A 24,185-nucleotide genomic window follows, 5' to 3' on the forward strand; every position below is an offset into this window, starting at 1 on the left:
CTCCATATAAATGGACATAAGGGGTGTTTTCATGACACCTAAAGCCCTAGACCTTTACAAGAAATTGTTCCACTTAAATGAAGGACAAAAACTCACCAAAATCACTTATCAAAGTGAGTTTACGGCCAAGAGAATTCTCTTGGGCCGTAAACTCAAAAGAATGGCACCAAAGTGTGCCTAGGGTCCTCATTTGCCTTAAACAATTGTCTAGAACATGTCCTTCAAAAGCAAGAGGCTTGAAAACAACAAAAACAACACCCCAAGGGAGGTTACGGCCGTAAACTCCAAGGGGAATGGCCTTGAGGCCGTAAACTCCTAATTGGAGTATTTCTAGACCTTAAACCCCTTCAAGGACGGAACCACCAAGTTAGAATAATTCTAGAAAGCATTTGGGACTTCAAAACACACAAATAACCCATGGTTGGGAGTTTACGGCCATAAACTCAAGAGTTTACAACCATAAAATCCATGTGTGATGTTTATGGAGAGTAAACTCTCATATAGGGTCCTTTGGAACCCTAAACACAAGTACCTTGTCCCACAATAGCTTAGATGCAATCCTTAGGGCTTAAAACACTTATATAAAGTGTTTATTATGTGTAGGATGTCTTAACTTTATCAATTAGTGATTTAAGGCTAATTGAATGCATATATGTGTGATTGTATGTTCATTAGGATCGTATTGTGTGTACAAGTCCTCGCTTGACACCTAACAATCCTATACCGCCCCGTTCATCACAATCACCAACTACAGGTGAGTTCATACCCCTTAATCAATGTTTTAAATGATTTTAAATGCTTTAATGAGGGGGGGGGGGAAATACAAGTAGAAAACAGTATGTTATTAAATCAATCTTATGTATTTTGTAACTGTGTTTTTACTCGGTAGATTTCACATATTTCAAAAGATGACACATGAAGTGGTTTTCTATCTTAAAATACCTTGATAACAAAAATATTAGTTTTGAAATGTTTAATGACATCAAGTCACTCTAAATTATTGTTCAAAACTCCTAGATATCTTGCAAAACCATTATTTTACCTTCTTGAATCAAACTATACTTATGCGCATATGTTCATATATATGGTAGAGATTATAGTTCTCACCCTTCATTAGTTTCCAATACTCTTGGGTAGCAAGAGTGCATAAACCTACGTAAACAACCAATTACCTTGCAGTTAGCTATCATAGGGATAGTCAAAAGATATCAAACACTACTTCTATTACAAGGAATCACACAAGAGTCAGTTCATTCATGAGTCCATACCAATACCTTACATGATACATGAGTACACTTACTTAGGATTACCTGATACATGAATATGTTTTCATATACTTACCTGTTACATGAGCACACTTACATGAATACCATACAGGACGACTGTTACTTAGGTGCATTATCCTGTGTTTACTTACCTGGATACTTGTACTTAGAACTACCAGGATGATTTATTAGTACCTTCTGTGTAAATCTTCCTGCATATCCCACAGTACCTCGGGATATCTAAGACAGGACCCTATCCCACAGTACCTCGGGATACCTAGATGGGCCTCTATCCCACAGTACCTCGGGATATACGTATGGGACTAACCATTCCGGAACTCGTCTATTAGCAACAGTGGGTGATGAACATCTACGGATGCCTACAGTTATTACTTATACTAGGAGTACCTTTGCGGGACTAACCCTTCCTCCAACATGCTGCTGCTACAGAGGACAATTGGACCATCTTCGGAGGTTCATTAGGTTATTTATTTCGCTTACCGCGATGTATTGTTAGCACCAGTACCTCCGCCTAACACCTACATGATTATATTTTCCTGTTTACTTTATTTTGTGATACTTTCACATAAACGATGAGTTAGACTAAGTACTCTAGTACTAGTCAATAGAAAGGAAAAGTTATCATATTACTTACAAAACATTCGAGTCTTGGTAAAAGACTACCTAGTCATAACAGAACATTCGAGTCTTGGTAGAAGACTACTTAGTCATAACAGAACATTCGAGTCTTGGTAGAAGACTACTTAGTCATAACAGAACATTCGAGTCTTGGTAGAAGACTACTTAGTCATAACAGAACATTAGGGTCTTGGTAGAAGACTGTCATATCATTTTCCTATTTTACTTTATTTTCAGATATATTCACATAAACGATGAGTTAGACTAAGTACTTTAGTACTAATCAACCAAAGGAAAACTATCATTTTACTTACAAAACATTCGGGTCTTGGTAAAGGATTAAATTTCATACTTATAGAAAATATGGGTTTTTCTAAGGATTTCATACTTACCTCAACATTTTCATTTAAAGGTTTACATGAATTTCATAACAGATTTTCATAGGCAAGACAATGACACTTACTTTCTTATGAATTCACCAGCTTTAAAGCTGATACTCGCTTTCAAAATAACTTGTATTCTCAGGTCATCAGTTAGACAGGTGCGGTGGTCAGGTTTTTTTGAGAAGATGGAGCACAGACAAGACTCGCCTTATTTTGTTTATTCATTTTATTGTTGTACATTATGAAAGAACACACATGTATTGAAATTCTACTTATAATGCAATGGATGATGTTGTTGCTTGTTTATTATATTACACTGTTGTGATACTGTACATGACGTCCTCCACCCCTGAACGTTTCCGCCGTTCGTGGTTTTGGGGTGTGACAGATTGGTATCAGAGCATTGTTTATAGTGAATATAGTATATATCAACCCATAAAAGATATACTAACTATAAATACATCGGGATTAAAAACACTCTGTCTAAGAGTTATACTTCTAAATAATAAATTATTTAAGTAAGTATACGTGCCTGCATTCATACTAAAATCACTGTCACAATGACAAGAACAAAAGTATTGCGTTTATTGAATATCACAAGTAAGCCTGGGGATATATATAGTCAGTCCTGGGAATGGCATAGCCTGATCAACTATGCTGGTCCGAGGAGTGATTAGCATATGCCCAAGAATGGTTGTGATATGGCAACAAGTCTAAAAACTTACCAACACCACCATAAAGAAATACCATATGGGTATTTGGTCTTACTGTAATTATCTTAGTCAATTCGTCTATATAACTATTTCTTATATCTCCAAATTCTCGCGTAGATAACATGGCTGCATTGCATCCCCACGACAACCTGTTCCTTCCGAACGAAGTGATTGCTGGATGGTTTGGAGAAGAACCAGATGATGACCATCCAATCCCTCTGAATGATCACCATGCTGGAGACCTTTCAGACGATGCCATCTCCGAACCCAAAGTTGAGGACCTACCCCAGGCAGCTCCCTTTCCAATTCCTAACCCTCGTCCGGCTTTTCACGACCCGAGGCATGAGTGGGTGGAATGTTTGGAAACATGGATTCAAGGACAAGATCAGCCCATGCCATTTAATGGTGACCGAAGATTCTATGACCTGAGCAATGGGGGCTCAGCAGACAGGATCATGCCAATTCTGATCCGAAGAGTTGCCCGAAACGAAATTCAGGGCAGGACAGCTCTACAACGTGTCGCGGAAGTTGATACAAATGGAGGAATGCATATGCTTCGCACCAGTCGCCTTGAGCATGCTTGTGAGAGGTCTGAGAGAGACCATGAAACCCTACTGCAAGCACTGGCTGAATCACTAGCTGAAGTCATGGAACTTCAGGTATGCCAGAGAGTGTACGAAAGACACCTACTTGATGTAGAACGCCAACTAGCTGAACTGAGAGTTCACCAGAGGGATGACCGTCGCTAGTAGTAGATAGTTTACTTTATATTCCTTGTTAGAAAGGAATCGTGTTCCTGTCTATGCCTGATGTGGCATTTACTATGAAACTATCTTGTACTATAAGTACTCTAGTTAGGTCTATATGCTGTCAAGAACTATCTCCTCTGAATATGATGTTAGACCTTTTGATAAGGTCATTTTCCCGAACTTGTACGTCATGAATATCAAAGATATTGACAGTCGGCTAACTTCTGTGTTGTTCCTTAGTCGAATACTCTTATCATACTTTCGTTAGAGTCTATTTGGAACATGCTCTAGTCAAGTCATTGGACTATAGCAATTTAACTTCGGAGACATCACCAAGTCTCTGGTAATAGTTGGATCATGTTATTCACCAACCAACAATACCTCGGCTCGAATGACAAACATCTTGAGACCATTTTAAGGAACTTACTTCTGATCTTTACTAGGACTGCATCATAGGTGTCACACCCCCAAACCTGAACGGCGGAAACGTTCGGGGGCGGATGACTTCATGTGGTAACGTAACAAATGAATACATAGTAAAGAAAGCAATACAACTATCATATATATAATTGAAAGTTTATATTTGTCAAAAGTTACATGTTCAAAACTCAATTACAATATGATGTCAAAAATACGAGATTAAACTGGCGCCGCAGCATCCCTTCATCAAAAGCGTAATGAATACCTGAAATTACTAATTTCCTGGGACATACAAATAATTTTGAAAGAGTAGATCAGCATTTAAGCTGGCGAATTTCATAAGTATTTAAGTGACAATATTTGAATGAAATAAAATGTTTTATCTTTGTTTGTTTGTGTTTAGAAAATCCTATATTTTCTACTAGTATAAAAGTAGCCTTCACTCAAGACCAATGTTTGTTTCCAAAATGTATGTAAATGTAAAATAACCAATGAGTTTGAAAACCTTGTAAATCAATGCATTTTTAATACCCCTTGTGAGTTTTATAACCATACTATTGACTCGGAATGCCTATACACAACGTTCTTCAGGCGTTGGAATGTTATGACGTTTGTCACCCCAAACGGTGGACTACAGCTAACAGTCAGGGCGCGGGTTGTCAAGCCCATATAGATCTATACACAAACACCATGCTCCCCCTCCAAGGGATTCTGGTATATAATACAGGACTTGAAATGTGTACTCGAACGTACATGAAGTTAGTGTCTCACAAAACCGTGGTATAAAAACAGATCTACTTGTTAAAATGTTACGTTTGTTCTTGTATACGAAAGTAAACTTCTTGAAATTCATGTTTCTAGTACATAAGAGTTAGAAATTTGTTCGTAAAACTATACCTATTATAGTTTTCTAAAAGTGTGTCTTGTTTGTTTAGAAATACCTAGAAAAAGAATCACTTGTTTATGAAAGCATAGATTTTTGGTGTAGAGTCTAAGATAGACAAGAATAATCTAAGAAAAGTTTAGTTTATACGTGTATTACAACAAATTTATATTTCAAAAGATAGAATGCTATTTTAATATATGTTATATATATATATATATATATATATATATATATATATATATATATATATATATATATATATATATATATATATATATATATATATATATATATAAAAGTTCCTTAAAGGTTTATAAATCGCATGTGATTTGAATATATAACAGCATATAAAAGAGTTTCTTTATGTAACACACGATAATACTCGTGTGTTTTACTTGTAATCCCCCCCCTTGAAAGCATATAAAAGCATTTAGAATAATTAAAAAGGTTGATTAAGGGGTATGAAACTCACTTGAAAGTTTTGGAGATAGCGAGGTGGAAAACCGGGCAGAGTTTCGTCTCGGGAAACGGATTTTCCTCGGGATTCTCGGGAATCTCGGGAGTAAAATCGACCCTCGGGACTTGAGCCAAAAAGACCAGAGCTTCGGGTTTGAACGGACACGGAAAAAGAGGAAAGATTGTGAGAGAGAGGAGAGAAATGAGCCCTTTTCTTGGAAGCCCTCGCATCCTATTTATAGGAAGGCTGGTCTGCCTCGGTACGCGAGGCGTACGCTCGTACGCAGCGCGTACGCGTACGTCATGCATGACCGAAGCCTCGACTGCCTCGGCTTCGGATGGGACGGGTTGCTGGGTACGCGGGTCGGATGGGACGGGTTGCTGGGGAGGCGGGTCGGACGCGACAGCGGGTCGGACGGGACAGCGGGTCGGACGGGTCGGGCGCTTCGGACGCTTCGGACGGGTCGGATTCCTCGGATAGGGTGACGTGGACGATCAGAGGCCAAGTCTCTCGGGTACGCTGGGCGTACAGGGGTAAGCAGCGCATACCCGGATGAGGACGCTGACTCTTCTTCGGATAATGCCCGAATTTTGATTTAAATAAATAATTAATTTATTTAATAAACTTCAAAAATTCATATCTTATTCATACGACCTCCGTTTTCGATGGTCTTTATATCCACGCGTATGTGAGACTACGCTCTACAACTTTCGTTTAGACTCCGTCGGCAAATTCCGAATTTTTTTTTATTATTTATTATAAACTCATCGTGTTTAAGGAATTTCTTTGAAAATTCATAACTTCTTTATCTGATGTCTGTTTTTGCCAGACTTTTTACCGCTGGAATACCATTGTCGAGACCTTCGATTCTCGTTTAGGTCATTCCGGCCAAAAGTCGCTCGATTTCCGATTCGAGTTTTTAGTTGTCTGTTGCTAAGCCGAACTTGGAAAAATCAAAACTTCGCTATATGAAGTCGGATTTGGGCGTTCTTTTCACGTACGATCATGGTTCAAAGACATTAAAACATAGAAGGAAATTAAATAGAACTTTTTGCACATTTTATTATGAAGGTAAATTTTATTACTCAAAAGGGGTTACAATAGTTGACCCATTTTGGTCATTACAAAGAGTTGAAATATCAGGTTGTCACATCATCCCCCCGTTAGAGAGAATTTCGTCCCGAAATTTAAAGTAGTAAAGATACTTGTGAACATGTAAGAGATGAGGGTACTTTTGTTTCATCTGATCTTCGCATTCCCATGTGAATTCAGGTCCCCGCTTGGCGTTCCAGCGAACCTTCACGATGGGTATGTGACTTTGTTTTGTTTGTTTGACCTCTCGGTCCATGATTTCTACTGGTTCTTCAACAAAGTTGAGGCTCTCGTTGATCTCGATCTCGTCGAGTGGAATAACAAGAGTCTCGTCAGACAGACACTTTTTCAAGTTTGAGACGTGGAAGGTTGGATGGATGTTACTAAGTTCGCGCGGTAGGTTAAGCTTGTAAGCCACAGGGCCGATTCTGGCCAGAATCTCGAAAGGCCCTATGTATCTTGGATTTAGTTTCCCACGCTTTCCAAATCGTATTAAACCCTTCCACGGTGAGACCTTTAATAAGACGTGGTCTCCTACCTGGAATTCCAAAGGTTTCCTCCTTTGGTCAGCGTAGCTTTTCTGTCGGTCTCTTGAGGCTTTCAATCGTTCACGAATCTGAACGATCTTCTCTGTTGTTTCACGTATGATCTCCGGACCGGTGAGAGTGTTTTCAGGAACTCTTCCTCTAGCTAACTGGGTATCGCCAACTTCAGTCCAGCACAGAGGGGATCTGCACTTTCGACCATAGAGGGCTTCAAACGGAGCAGCCTTTATGCTTGTATGATAACTATTGTTGTATGAAAATTCGACAAGGGGTAAATGAATATCCCATGTCTTTCCAAAGTCAATCACACAGGCTCTCAGCATATCTTCTAAAGTTTGTATTGTTCTCTCACTTTGTCCGTCTGTCTGTGGGTGGTAGGCTGTACTCATGTCTAGCCTAGTTCCCAGGGAACTTTGTAGTGACTGCTAGAATCTTGAAGTGAATCTACTATCTCGATCAGAGATAATGGATATCGGAACACCATGCAGTCGCACTACTTCCCTTAAGTAAGTTCTTGTAAGCTTCTCCATTTTGTCAGTCTCCTTGATGGGTAGGAAATGTGCGGATTCGGTCAATCTGTCGACAATGACCCATATGGTATCGAGTCCACTTGTCGTCTTGGGTAACTTGGTTATGAAGTCCATAGTAATCCGCTCCCATTTCCATTCTGGTATCTCTGGTTGTTGTAGTAATCCTGACGGTTTCTGATTCTCGACCTTAACCTTAGCGCAAGTAAGACATTTACTCACGAAGGTAGCAATTTCTGCTTTCATGTTAGGCCACCAGTACAGTTTCTTAAGATCCAGATACATTTTATCTGAACCCGGGTGAACGGAATATCTTGAGTTGTGAGCCTCAGTCATGACTACGTTTCTGAAACCACCATGTTTTGGGGTCCAGACTCGGTCCACGAGATAGTAGGCTCCGCCACCCTTGACTTCTAGATTCTTCTCCATTCCTCGCAGGGATTCACCCGCTACATTTTCAGGTTGCAAAGCTTCCACTTGTGCCTCCTTAATTTGGGTGGATAAGTGGGAATGGATAGTGATGGTCAGGGATTTGACCCTCCGATCAGTGTATTCCTTTCGACTGAGGGCGTCGACTACTACGTTGGCCTTGCCAGGATGATAACGAATTTCGCATTCGTAGTCATTCAGTAACTCGACCCATCGTCGTTGTCGCATGTTGAGTTCCTTTTGATCAAAAATGTGTTGAAGGCTCTTGTGATCGGTGAAAATAGTACTCTTTGTTCCGTATAAGTAGTGCCTCCAGATCTTCAGAGCAAATACCACTGCTCCTAACTCAAGATCGTGTGTCGTATAGTTCACTTCGTGTGTCTTAAGCTGTCGGGAGGCATAAGCTATAACCTTCTCTCTCTGCATAAGAACACAACCAAGTCCTTGATTTGAAGCATCGCAATACACTATCAAGTCTTCTATCCCTTCGGGGAGGGATAGTATTGGTGCGGTGCACAAGGCCTGCTTTAGTGTCTGGAATGCCTTCTCTTGTTTCGCTTCCCAGTCAAAGGCCACACCTTTCTGGGTTAATGTAGTAAGAGGTTTCGCAATGCTCGAAAAGTTCTTTATGAATCTGCGATAGTAGCCAGCTAGACCTAGAAATTGACGAATTTCTGTAGGTGTCTTTGGTGCCGACCAGTTCTCGATGGCCTTAATTTTGGAGGGGTCCACGTGTATACCTTTCTCGCTAACAACGTGACCTAAAAATTCGACTCTTCGAATCCAAAATTCGCATTTAGAGAACTTCGCATAGAGTTTCTCCGTTCGCAGTGTTTCTAGGACTTTTCGTAGGTGCCGACTATGCTCTTCCTTACTTCGAGAGTAGATAAGTATATCATCGATAAAGACGATGACGAACTGATCCAAGTAAGGGCGGCATACCCTATTCATTAGGTCCATAAATACTGCTGGTGCATTGGTTAATCCGAACGGCATCACTACAAATTCGTAGTGTCCATAACGAGTTCGGAAAGCTGTCTTTGGAATGTCCCCCTCTAGAACTCGTAATTGGTGATATCCGGATTGTAAGTCTATTTTTGAGAAGTAGTTCGCCCCTTGAAGTTGATCGAATAGGTCGTCAATACGGGGTAGAGGATAGCGGTTCTTGACGGTAAGTTTGTTCAGTTCTCTGTAGTCGATGCACATACGGAACGATCCGTCTTTCTTCTTTACAAACAAGACCGGTGCTCCCCAAGGTGAAAAACTTGGTCTTATGAATCCTTTGTGAAGGAGTTCATTAAGTTGACTGGAAAGTTCCTGCATCTATGCTGGTGCGAGACGATAAGGCGACTTCACTACCGGGGTAGCTCCTGGAACTAAGTCGATTCTGAACTCAACTTGGCGTTGTGGTGGTAATCCTGGTAGTTCTTCTGGAAAGATATCGGGAAAGTCGCGTACTACCGAGATGCTCTTGATGTCCTTCAGTTCTTGGCTTGTATCAACGATGTGCGCTAGGAATGCTCGATAATCCTTCCACAAGCACTTTCGAGCTTGGATGCACGAAATGATGCGAAGGTTTGTACTAGATTTGTCGCCGTAGATAACTAGTGTTTCGTTGTTAGGAAGATTAAGACAGACTGCTTTCTCAAAGCACATGATGTCAGCTCGAAGAAGACTCAACCAATCCATGTCGACTATGACGTCGAAACTTTTAATTTGAACCGGCATGAGGTTGATTGGGAAAGAATGGCCGTCTAATGTTAACGTACAGCCCATGTATATGCAATTAGTGTTTTCGGTTTTTCCATTGGCCATCTCTAGAGTGAATGATTTTTCTAACTTGCTAGGTTTAGGTTTAAGTAAATGAATAAAGTTTTGACTCACGAAGCTTCTCTCCGCTCCACTATCGAATAATATGCATGCGTATGAATTATCGAGAAGGAACGTACCAGCAACTATAGTTGGGTCAGCTACAGCTTCGTCGTGGCCTATTGCCAACACTCGTCCCACACCTCTGGTGCCTGCTGCCTTAGGATAGTTCCTCTTGTAGTGGCCCACCTCGCCACAACCGTAGCAAGCCTGCCCTACACCCGCACCGGGAACTTGAGTGATCGGCTTTGCGGGTTCTTTGCAGAAACGGGTTGTGTGTCCTTTCCTGCTGCAGTTGGCGCACTGCATTTCTCGACAAGGTCCATGGTGGTGGTAATTGCATTTGGTGCACTTTGGGAGGTTACCTATATAAGGCTTTTTTGGGTAGGTATTTGTAGGGGCTGTAGCAGGTACAGTGGCAGCATTTACTGAAACCAGTTGTTTCTTTGCGGATTCTAGGGAAGACCCACCATTCCCTCTATTCCACACTCTCTTTCTGCCATTGTTCTTGTTGTTGTTGTTGTTGTTTCCTTTCTGTGGTGCTGGTGCAGAAGTGGTTGAGTTCTGATGACCTCCGTAATCAATCAGAGATTGTGCCAATTCCTTAGCACTTTCAAAGGTGTCAGGTTTAGAAGCTAACACGCTTGATCGCATTTGGGGCGTCAGTCCCCAGATGTACCTTTCTATTTTCTTGCTCTCGGGAGCAATCATATCTGGACAAAGGATTGCCAGCTCGCAGAATCTGTTGGTATAAGTAGCGATGTCGGTACCAACCATTCCGAGAGTCCATAGCTCGTGTTCAAGCTTTTGAATCTCTCCCCGTGGGCAGTATTCTCTCATCATCATGGCCTTCAAGCTCTCCCAGCTTATGGAGTTTGCCACGATTAGGGTAAGTACTTTAACGTGGCCATTCCACCAAGTTAAAGCTTTATCGAGAAGGGTGAAAGTTGCAAATTTGACCTTGTTGTGCTCGGGACAGGAGCAGATTTCAAAGACTGCCTCCGTCCTTTCGATCCACTGCCTCAGGACCATCACACCACCAGTACCATAAAACATCCGGGGCTTGGCATTAGTGAAGTCCTTATAGGTGCATTCTCGAGGTGGTCCATGACTCTCGCCATGGTTGGATAGGTGTGTGCCAGATCCCGAGCCATTAGCACTTGATTTATTGATCTGTGACATGGCAGCTGCCACCGCTGCGGTGACTGCTGCTTGAAACATTACAGCATCAAATTGGGGTGGTGGAGGTGGTGGTGGTACAGGTGCTTCCTCACCGTTGTTTCGCCTTGGATTCCTACGCGGAGGCATCCTTCAACTATAGGTTGAAAAGACAAGGATAAGAATTTCATAGAATAGAAAATGTATGTGACTCATGAACTAAATCGCTATAGTTCAACAACAGATGATAGTATGAGTCTTAAAATAGAAGAATGAAAGTTATTTGTAAGACTGAAGGTATGAAACAAGTATTTGGGTTCACAAAGACCATTCAAGGTTCGAACGAAATACTTAACATAGTAGTAATAGTGCCACTTATATTAATATAAAAGTTGTTACAACAATCATGAAAATTTGACCCCTATAAGGGTCTCCGATTACAAGGTTCGAGAAATTTAAAGACTTTTAGCCGAGGTCCTAAGCTATAACAAAATTTGAGTCCTTGACAAGCACTACTTGCGTCGAAGGTTGCGCTTGGAGCTTGACTCCGCATCTGATTGTTTTGACTCCATTAGACGCCTATCGAAAGCGGCTTGTTGTTCCCTCAGTTCAGCGAGGGCTGCAATCATTTGCGCTTGAAATGCTTCGGTTTGGAGTTGAGCGTTGTCTTGCATCTTGTCCAGTCTACGGATGTCAGAAGTGTGAACCTGCACTTCCACGTTGATATCCTGGAGTCAACTAGCTTGAACTCCAGACTGATAGGACTGATTGGCTAACTTACCCACCATTACCGGGAGTGCTCGATCAGCCGAACCTCCGCCGCAGACATCATAGAAGTCCCGGCACATGCCGTAGGGAGGGCGTAGGTTTTGCTGTTGGCTCCAATGGTGGAGGTGACTTCCCCAGACGGGAGTCGGTCCTTGAAAGTTCCTTACGAAGACGGGAGGTTGAAATGGTTGTGGATCGATAACTTCCGGCTCTGAGTCGGTACCGGAGTCATCACCCACTTCTATGGGTTCCTCGTCCTCTTCGGGATCATCTTCGATCCATCCTCCGTTGCCTTGGTTGGGAAAGTACGGGTCGCCAGGGTGGTGAAATCCAGCCATTTGACTGTACGAGAAATAGGGTTATAGGAATGGAATAAAGTCGGAACATGCAAAACATGTAAGCTAAACTAGTTTAGATAGCAAATACTCCTATAGTATTTAAATTCTTGTGTTTGATTCTTGCAATGGTTTGGCAAGTTTTGACTTGTTGCTTACTACGATCATTCCTCGATATACGTTGGTCCAATCTCGGGCAAATATAGTTGATCACGCTATATTTGTCCAAAATCTGATTACATATATCGAGTCTCAATTGTAGTGTCAATTTGTCTAAATACTTGTATAGTTGTATAACATGAAAATAGTTTGTGGTATGCATGAAATGTACTTAAATGAACTGTCAATTTAAGTTGAACGCAAAACTGCTTAAGCTTAAAAACAAAATTTGTTTTGTCAGAGAGTATTAGTCCCTTAAGCATTTATAGTTTGTATATCTTATGTGGTTCGATATACTTAGTTCACTATAAACATTGCTCTGATACCAATCTGTCACACCCCCAAACCTGAACGGCGGAAACGTTCGGGGGCGGATGACTTCATGTGGTAACGTAACAAATGAATGCATAGTAAAGAAAGCAATACAACCATCATATATATAATTGAAAGTTTACATTTGTCAAAAGTTACATGTTCAAAACTCAATTACAATATGATGTCAAAAATACGAGATTAAACTGGCGCCGCAGCATCCCTTCATCAAAAGCGTAATGAATACCTGAAATTACTGATTTCCTGGGACATACAAGTAATTTTGAAAGAGTAGATCAGCATTTAAGCTGGTGAATTTCATAAGTATTTAAGTGACAATGTTTGAATGAAATGAAATGTTTTATCTTTGTTTGTTTGTGTTTAGAAAATCCTATATTTTCTACTAGTATAAAAGTAGCCTTCACTCAAGACCAATGTTTGTTTCCAAAATGTATGTAAATGTAAAATAACCAATGAGTTTGAAAACCTTGTAAATCAATGCATTTTTAATACCCCTTGTGAGTTTTATAACCATACTATTGACTCGGAATGCCTATACACAACGTTCTTCAGGCGTTGGAATGTTATGACGTTTGTCACCCCAAACGGTGGACTACAGCTAACAGTCAGGGCGCGGGTTGTCAAGCCCATATAGATCTATACACAAACACCATGCTCCCCCTCCAAGGGATTCTGGTATATAATACAGGACTTGAAATGTGTACTCGAACATACATGAAGTTAGTGTCTCACAAAACCGTGATATAAAAACAGATCTACTTGTTAAAATGTTACGTTTGTTCTTGTATACGAAAGTAAACTTCTTGAAATTCATGTTTCTAGTACATAAGAGTTAGAAATTTGTTCGTAAAACTATACCTATTATAGTTTTCTAAAAGTGTGTCGTGTTTGTTTAGAAATACCTAGAAAAAGAATCACTTGTTTATGAAAGCATAGATTTTTGGTGTAGAGTCTAAGATAGACAAGAATAATCTAAGAAAAGTTTAGTTTATACGTGTATTACAACAAATTTATATTTCAAAAGATAGAATGCTATTTTAACATATGTTATATATATATATATATATATATATATATATATATATATATATATATATATATATATAAAAGTTCCTTAAAGGTTTATAAATCGCATGTGATTTGAATATATAACAGCATATAAAAGAGTTTCTTTATGTAACACACGATAATACTCGTGTGTTTTACTTGTAATCCCCCCCCCCCTTGAAAGCATATAAAAGCATTTAGAATAATTAAAAAGGTTGATTAAGGGGTATGAAACTCACTTGAAAGTTTTGGAGATAGCGAGGTGGAAAACCGGGCAGAGTTTCGTCTCGGGAAACGGATTTTCCTCGGGATTCTCGGGAATCTCGGGAGTAAAATCGACCCTCGGGACTTGAGCCAAAAAGACCAGAGCTTCGGGTTTGAACGGACACGGAAAACGAGGCAAGATTGTGAGAGAGAGGAGAGAAATGAGCCCTTTTCTTGGAAGCCCTCGCATCCTATTTATAGGAAGGCTGGTCTGCCTCGGTACACGGGGCGTACGCTCGTACGCAGCGCGTACGCGTACGTCATGCATGACCGAAGCCTCGACTGCCTCGGCTTCGGATGGGACGGGTTGCTGGGTACGCGGGTCGGATGGGACGTGTTGCTGGGGAGGCGGGTCGGACGCGACAGCGGGTTGGACGCGACAGCGGGTCGGACGGGTCGGGCGCTTCGGACAGGTCGGATTCCTCGGATAGGGCGACGTGGACGATTAGAGGCCAAGTCTCTCGGGTACGCTGGGCGTATAGGGGTACGCAACGCGTACCCGGATGAGGACGCTGACTCCTCTTCGGATAATGCCCGAATTTTGATTTAAACAAATAATTAATTTATTTAATAAACTTCAAAAATTCATATCTTCTTCATACGAACTCCGTTTTCGATGGTCTTTATATCCACGCGTAGGTGAGACTACGCTCTACAACTTTCGTTTAGACTCCATCGGCAAATTCCGAAATTATTTTTTTTATTATTTATTATAAACTCATCGTGTTTAAGGAATTTCTTTGAAAATTCATAACTTCTTTATCTGATGTCGGTTTTTGCCAGACTTTTTACCACTGGAATACCATTGTCGAGACCTTCGATTCTCGTTTAGGTCATTCCGGCCAAAAGTCGCTCGATTTCCGATTCGAGTTTTTAGCTGTCTGTTGCTAAGCCAAACTTGGAAAAATCATAACTTCGCTATATGAAGTCGGATTTGGGCGTTCTTTTCACGTACGATCATGGTTCAAAGACATTAAAACATTGAAGGAAATTAAATAGAACTTTTTGCACATTTTATTATGAAGGTAAATTTTATTACTCAAAAGGGGTTACAATACTTGACCCATTTTGGTCATTACAAAGAGTTGAAATATCAGGTTGTCACAATAGGGATGTAGGTCGAACTTTCCTGAACATACTTCCATTCCATACTAGGACTGCATCATAGGGATGTAGGTCGAACCTTAGAGAACATACTTCTATTCTTTTCATGAGCGATCGAACTACGTTCAGATTCAATCATTTTCACTCACAAATTCATTTTCTTTCAGTAACAGAATCATGGCTCCCAAGAAGAACGATCAACCTATCAACCAAACACCAACTCTTCAGATTGATGCAGCTACCTTTCAAGCTGCAGTCTCGGCTCCCGTGTCAGCTATTCTGACCCACCTGAACGCTAACGACACAGGTGTTAGCGGGATTGTTAAAAATCATTCCAATCCAAGTATCAAGCGAAAGTCTTGGACTAACTCTAAGGACAAGTCTCTTTGAAGGGAAAACAAGAAACAAGCACCAGTAACAACCTTCACAGCTACGACATCAGTACCTCCTACTACCATCCCTTCGGGCATCCCAATGGTCCCCGAACCAACCAAATTTTATGCTGGAAAACTCCCAAAATGCATCAAATGCAATTATCACCACCATGGACCTTGTAGGGAGATGCAGTGCTCACACTGCAACAGGAATGGACATACTGCTAGTCACTGCAGGATCCAGATCCAACACATTTCTTCAACCACCAATGTCCAAACCTCTCAGATATGCCATCTATGTGGCATCATGGGACACTTAAAGAGGGACTGCCCATCGGAGAAGGACAACAGCAAATCCGGATGAGTTTGACCTCAGAATGCAAAAAGGCAGTTAAGGAACCTAATATAGAATAAGTTCCCTCGAAATCGTCAGTATTTTGTACATACAAAAACATGTTTAAAACTAGTGCAACCAGAGTCAAATCTTTTGCGAGATTCCGTCCGTTAAGGGACTCTCGTGCTACGTATACTTGTCTTTTGTAGTATACCTTATTTCGCAGCAATAGCCTTGTAATAAATCCTAAGTGCAGTAACTCTGTTAATGGTTGCACTGTTGTGTTTTGTCTGTAACGCCTTATGTTCAAATCTAATGTCTTTAGTTTCCATATGTTTCCGACTTTATCATACGACTCCAGTAAATTAATCTTCGAAATACCACCTTCATAAGTACATCTCTTTATCAGAAATCGCTTGTTAGCAAAGCCATTATATCAGAACACCGCAGTACTCATACAAGGAGTACCATATAGTTCTTTTCCTTTCCGAAGGAACCCCCACATTATTACTCATGAAGTACGTCAAGTTCAATTCCAGGATTCATACGAGTGATCTATCACTGAAGAATGTATACATGAGAGTGATATGTAATCAATGTTCTACAGGTTTAGAATTGATGATTCCACTTTAACATCTTTTCCCTCGATGGGATGTGAGATTAAAGAAGAATCAGTTATTCGACTACCTTTTCAGTCTTAATTATATACGACTCGTATACACGAAATTGTGATCGTTGAATCACGTATGAATTCTAATATGAACTTTAGGACGGAGACTATCTAGGAGTACGAATAATTGCATTGGCATAGGAACAAACTTAGAACCCAGTTTGACTCTTTTAACCAGATCACTTTCAGTCTAAACACCTACGGAAGATACAAGAACAACCCGGACAACACAACGAACTACTCAACCATATAATTAGAAGACAAGGCTTCTCACCCTTGAGAGCTCCAACCTTAGTCTTACCAGAATCGGTCCTGCATTTCACAAACTAGACCTACCCCGTGAACTCAGTAACGTACATTTTCCCCTTCACATCTTGAACTTTAAACAATATCCTTCCAGTACGACTTTCGTAATCCCTCTCGACGAGATCGAGAGTTACGAGATCCTTACCTTCGTATTAGGACCGTAGTGACTCTCGACCAAATCGTCAAGCGGACGAAGCAACGTCGTCGCCCGTTAGTGAAGGCTCGTTGGGATACCAACCAAGAACCCGATTTCACTTAGGAGTGCGAGAACCAATCGATTAGGAAGTTCACATAACGACTCTATCATTTATACCTACTTCCTTATCTAAATTCTAATTTCAGGACGAAATTCCCTTTAACAGGGGGATGATGTGACAACCCGAAATTTCCATTCTGAACTACCCATATCAAGACAATAGAGCTTAGAACAGTTTCAGGGAAATTCCAGACTTCGGGTAAAAGTTTGGTAGTTTTTAGGATTTACACTTAAGGAGATATCAGGAGAGTGGTTGCACTAGGGTTTTGTGCAACGCTATTATTCCAACACTCTATTATAATAGAGATCATTTCAGGAATAAAAATATTTTCTGCCAAAATATTTCAAGACTATAAATAGATTTTTGAACCAAATTCATTCATTATTCATATTTCCAACTAGAGAAAAGCCATTTTCTCTCTGATGGATCTTTAGGTTTTTATCCCAAATCGTGAGTAACTCTTTCTAGTAGTGTTAGAATATTTAGTAGATGCTTATAACATGATTTAGATGGCTAAATCATTAGATCTAGGAGTTTACTCCCCAAGGTGTTCTTGGGCGGTAAACTCCCGAAACGAAGCCAAAACCGACCCTTGTGTTATGCTAAAGCTTTAGACTATTATGTATGCATGTTAGGAACAAGAAAACATCCACAAATCACCCAAGTTTGGGGAGTTCACGGCCAAACAGATTCATAGGCCGTAAACTCCCTTTTTGCACTCAAAATGGTGTTTTAAGGACTCTAAGACTTTAAGGCTTTTATCTAGACTAGTTCTCATTTAGTGTAAGGCCTTACACACATCAAAAGACACAAACAAATGTGAGTTTACGGCCCAAGTGTATCTTAGGCCGTAAACTCCATATAAATGGACATAAGGGGTGTTTTCATGACACCTAAAGCCCTAGACCTTTACAAGAAATTGTTCCACTTAAATGAAGGACCAAAACTCACCAAAATCACTTATCAAAGTGAGTTTACGGCCAAGAGAATGCTCTTGGGCCGTAAACTCAAAAGAATGGCACCAAAGTGTGCCTAGGGTCCTCATTTTCCTTAAACAATTGTCTAGAACACGTCCTTCGAAAGCAAGACGCTTGAAAACAACAAAAACAACACCCCAAGGGAGGTTACGGCCGTCAACTCCAAGGGGAATGGCCTTGAGGCCGTAAACTCCTAATTGGAGTATTTCTAGACCTTAAACCCCTTCAAGGATGGAACCACCAAGTTAGAATAATTCTAGAAAGCATTTGGGACTTCAAAACACACAAATACCCCATGGTTGGGAGTTTACGGCCGTAAACTCAAGAGTTTTCAACCGTAAACTCCATGTGTGATGGTTTATGGAGAGTAAACTCTCATATAGGGTCCTTTGGAACCCTAAACACAAGTACCTTGTCCCACAATAGCTTAGATGCAATCCTTAGGGCTTAAAACACTTATATAAAGTGTTTATTATGTGTAGGATGTCTTAACTTTATCAATTAGTGATTTAAGGCTAATTGAATGCATATATGTGTGATTATATGTTCATTAGGATCGTAGTGTGTGTACAAGTCCTCGCTTGACACCTAGCAATCCTATACCGCCCCGTTCATCCCAATCATGAACTACAGATGAGTTCATACCCCTTAATCAATGTTTTAAATGATTTTAAATGCTTTAATGGGGGGGGAATACAAGTAGAAAACAGTATGTTATTAAATCAATCTTATGTATTTTGTAACTGTGTTTTCACTCGGTAGATTTCACATATTTCAAAAGGTGACACATGAAGTGGTTTTCTATCTTAAAATACCTTGATAACAAAAATATTAGTTTTGAAATGTTTAATGACATCAAGTCACTCTAAATTATTGTTCAAAACTCTTAGATATCTTGCAAAACCATTATTTTACCTTCTTGAATCAAACTATACTTATGCGCATATGTTCATATATATGGTAGAGATTATAGTTCTCACCCTTCATTAGGTCCCAATACTCTTGGGTAGCAAGAGTGCATAAACCTACGTAAACAACCAATTACCTTCTAGTTAGGTATCATAGGGATAGTCAGAAGATATCAAACATTACTTCTATTACAAGGAATCACACAAGAGTCAGTTCATTCATGAGTCCATACCAATACCTTACATGATACATGAGTACACTTACTTAGGATTACCTGATACATGAATATGTTTTCATATACTTACCTGTTACATGAGCACACTTACATGAATACCATATAGGACGACTGTTACTTAGGTGCATTATCCTGTATTTACTTACCTGGATACTTGTACTTAGAACTACGAGGATGATTTATTAGTACCTTCTGTGTAAATCTTCCTGCATATCCCACAGTACCTCGGGATATCTAAGACAGGACCCTATCCCACAGTTCCTCGGGATGCCTAGATGGGCCTCTATCCCACAGTACCTCGGGATATACGTACGGGACTAACCATTCTGGAACTCATCTGTTAGCAACAGTGGGTGATGAACATCTACGGATGCCTACGGTTATTACTTATACTAGGAGTACCTTTGCGGGACTAACCCTTCCTCCAACCTGCTGCTGCTACAGAGGACAATTGGACCATCTTCGGAGGTTCATTAGGTTATTTAGTTCGCTTACCGCGATGTATTGTTAGCACCAGTACCTCCGGCTAACACTTACATGATTATATTTTCCTTTTTACTTTATTTTGTGATACTTTCACATAAACGATGAGTTAGACTAAGTACTCTAGTACTAGTCAATAGAAAGGAAAAGTTATCATATTACTTACAAAACATTCGAGTCTTGGTAAAAGACTACCTAGTCATAACAGAACATTCGAGTCTTGGTAGAAGACTACTTAGTCATAACAGAACATTTGAGTCTTGGTAGAAGACTACTTAGTCATAACAGAACATTAGGGTCTTGGTAGAAGACTATCATATCATTTTCCTATTTTACTTTATTTTGTGATATATTCACATAAACGATGAGTTAGACTAAGTACTTTAGTACTAATCAACCAAAGGAAAACTATCATTTTACTTACAAAACATTCGGGTCTTGGTAAAGGACTAAATTTCATACTTATAGAAACTATGGGTTTTTCTAGGGATTTCATACTTACCTCAACATTTTCATTTAAAGGTTTACATGAATTTCATAACAGATTTTCATAGGCAAGACAACGACACTTACTTTCTTATGAATTCACCAGCTTTAAAGCTGATACTCGCTTACAAAATAACTTGTATTCTCAGGTCATCAGTTAGACAGGTGCGGTGGTCAGGTTTTTTTGAGAAGATGGAGCACAGACAAAACTCGCCTTATTTTGTTTATTCATTTTATTGTTGTACATTATGAAAGAACACACATGTATTGAAATTCTACTTATAATGCAATGGATGATGTTGTTTCTTGTTTATTATATTACACTGTTGTGATACTGTACATGACGTCCTCCACCCCTGAACGTTTCCGCCGTTCGTGGTTTTGGGGTGTGACAGATTGGTATCAGAGCATTGTTTATAGTGAATATAGTATATCAACCCATAAAAGATATACTAACTATAAATACATCGGGATTAAAAACACTCTGTCTAAGAGTTATACTTCTAAATAATAAAATATTTAAGTAAGTATACGTGCCTGCATTCATACTAAAATCAGTGTCACAATGAGAAGAACAAAAGTATTGCGATTGTTGAATATCACAAGTAAGCCTGGGGATATATAGTCAGTCTTGGGAATGGCATAGCCTGATCAACTATGCTGGTCCATGGAGTGATTAGCATATGCCCAAGAATGGTTGTGATATGGCAACAAGTCTAAAAACTTACCAACACCACCATAAAGAAATACCATATGGGTATTTGGTCTTACTGTAATTATCTTAGTCAATTCGTCTATATAACTATTTCTTATATCTCCAAATTCTCGCGTAGATAACATGGTTGGATTCCATCCCCACGACAACCTGTTCCTTCCGAACGAAGTGATTGCTGGATGGTTTGGACAAGAACCAGATGATGACCATCCAATCCCTCTGAATGATCACCATGCTGGAGACCTTTCAGACGATGCCATCTCCGAACCCGAAGTTGAGGACCTACCCCAGGCAGCTCCCTTTCCAATTCCTAACCCTCGTCCGACTTTTCAAGACCCGACACATGAGTGGGTGGAATGTTTGGAAACATGGAGTCAAGGACAAGATCAGCCCATGCCATTTAATGGTGACCGAATATTCTATGACCTGAGCAATGGGGGCTCAGCAGACAGGATCATGCCAATTCTGATCCGAAGAGTTACCCGAATCGAAATTCAGGGCAGGACAGCTCTACAACGTGTCGCAGAAGTTGATACAAATGGAGGAATGCATATGCTTCGCACCAGTCGCCTTGAGCATGCTTGTGAGAGGCCTAAGAGAGACCATGAAACCCTACTGCAAGCACTGGCTGAATCACGAGCTGAAGTCATGGAACTTCGGGTACGCCAGAGAGTGTACGAAAGACACCTACTTGATGTAGAACGCAAACTAGCTGAACTGAGAGTTCACCAGAGGGATGACCGTCGCTAGTAGTAGATAGTTTACTTTATATTCCTTGTTAGAAAGGAATCGTGTTCCTGTCTATGCCCGATGTGGCATTTACTATGAAACTATCTTGTACTATAAGTACTCTAGTTAGGTCTATATGCTGTCAAGAACTATCTCCTCTGAATATGATGTTAGACCTTTTGATAAGGTCATTTTCCCGAACTTGTACGTCATGAATATCAAAGATATTGACAGTCGGCTAACTTCTGTGTTGTTCCTTAGTCGAATACTCTTATCATACTTTCGTTAGAGTCTATTTGGAACATGCTCTAGTCAAGTCATTGGACTATAGCAATTTAACTTCGGAGACATCTCCAAGTCTCTGTTAATAGTTGGATCACGTTATTCACCAACCAACAATACCTCGGCTCGAACGACAAACATCTTGAGACCATTTTAAGGAACTTACTTCCGATCTTTACCAGGACTGCATCATAGGGATGTAGGTCGAACTTTCCTGAACATACTTCCATTCCATACTAGGACTGCATCATAGGGATGTAGGTCGAACCTTAGAGAACATACTTCTATACTTTTCATGAGCGATCGAACTACGTTCAGATTCAATCATTTTCGCTCACAAATTCATTTTCTTTCAGTAACAGAATCATGGCTCCCAAGAAGAACGATCAGCCCATCAACCAAACAACAACTCTTCAGATTGATGCAGCTACCTTTCAATTTGCAGTCTCGGCTGCCGAGTCAGCTATTCTGACCCACCTGAACGCTAATGACGCAGGTGTTAGTAGGATTTTTAACAATCATTCCAATCCAAGTATCAAGCGAAAGTCTTGGACTAACTCTAAGGACAAGTCGCTTCGAAGGGCAAACAAGAAACAACCACCAGTAACAACCTTCACAGCTACGACATCAGTACCTCCTACTACCATCCCTTCGGGCATCCCAATGGTCCCCAAACCAGCCAAATTTTATGCTGGAAAACTCCCAAAATGCATCAAATGCAATTATCACCACCATGGACCTTGTAGGGAGATGCAGTGCTTACACTGCAACAGGAATGGACATACTGCTAGTCACTGCAGGATCCAGATCCAACACATTTCTTCAACCACCAATGTCCAAACCTCTCAGATATGCCATCTATGTGGCGTCATGGGACACTTCAAGACGGACTTTCCATCGGAGAAGGACAACAACAAATCCGGATGAGTTTGACCTCAGAATGCAAAAAGTGTGACAACCCTATATTTTTCCAAGAGCATTGTAATGCTCGAAAGCTAAGTACAACGAAATTAACCTCGAAAATAAAGTGTTCAAGTATCTAAGTTAGGATGCATCGAATATTAGATATCATGCCAAGGTTTCCAAAAACATAAAGAACGCTCAAAACCGGGTTATATTGAAGAAATTATAACCACTCGTATATTTACGACGCGACGTTAAAACATTATTTGACGTAAAAAGTAGAATCTCAATAAAATGCATTTTAAGCCTTAAGTATCAAAACAAAAGTCGTAGATCTCGTTGAAAGGTGAACGTGCATAAAAAGATCGCCCAAATTGGACCTCGTATGAAGAAGTTACGAATTTTCAAAGTTTCGTAACGGTAGTAGAGGGCTAAAAACTCGGATTGAAGATCGAGTGTTATTTAGCTAACGCAACCTAAACGAAAGTTGAAGATCTCCTCAGTAGTAATAAAACAATAAAAAGACAAACGAAAACCGACGTCGAATAAAGAACCTATGAATTTTTAACGAACTTTAGGAGGCCCGGCCTATTAAAAATATATCATTAAAAATAAAGTCAAAACTAGCCGACGAAGTCTAAATGAAAGTTGTAGAGCATAATCTCACCTACGTGTGGATATAAAGAACGCGAAAAACGGAGCTCGTACGCGAAAGTTACGGAATTTAGAAGTCGGAAGCAGGGATTACGCCCCGCGTACTCTGGGAGTACGCCCCGCGTACTAGACCCAGAGTCGAGTCCCATCGGCCCGCCCAAGCTACGTTTAGCTAGACCCGAGTCGTAAGCCATGACGCCATTCTATGCCCCGCGTAACCAAGAACGCCCCGCGTACCAAGTACGCCCAGCGTACTCCGGAAGTACGCGCCGCGTACGAGGGTTTCCAGCCCTATAAATAGAAGGCATGAGCTCGAGTCTTTGCACACCTTTCTCAATTCTTCAGTCACTCTCACACCCTTCCAAGCACCAGAGACCATTCCCTCACCTCGGTTTCCGCACTCGAGCCTCGACGAAAGATTTACGTTGCAGAGATCCCCGAAGAGCCCGACGACGCAACCATCCGCGGACGAAGTTCTGCTCAACCCTAGCCTCTCTCTTCGAAACGAGTGAGTTCATACCCCTACTTTTCAATTCTTTTCACGTTTTAGGGGGGAAATACAAGTACATTACAAATCAAAGTATCATTTTTATAATATCGTTGTTATAGAGTGTTGATACAAAAATAACTTTATGTTTTAAAGGGGTATTATATCACCAAGTTGTTATTACCAAATGGGAACATACTTTTGACAAACTATAATGAGCATAGTATTCAAGTGATTCATAC

The sequence above is a fragment of the Lactuca sativa genome, chromosome 2 (genome assembly GCF_002870075.4).
Source record: "Lactuca sativa cultivar Salinas chromosome 2, Lsat_Salinas_v11, whole genome shotgun sequence".
Taxonomy (NCBI): domain Eukaryota; kingdom Viridiplantae; phylum Streptophyta; class Magnoliopsida; order Asterales; family Asteraceae; genus Lactuca; species Lactuca sativa.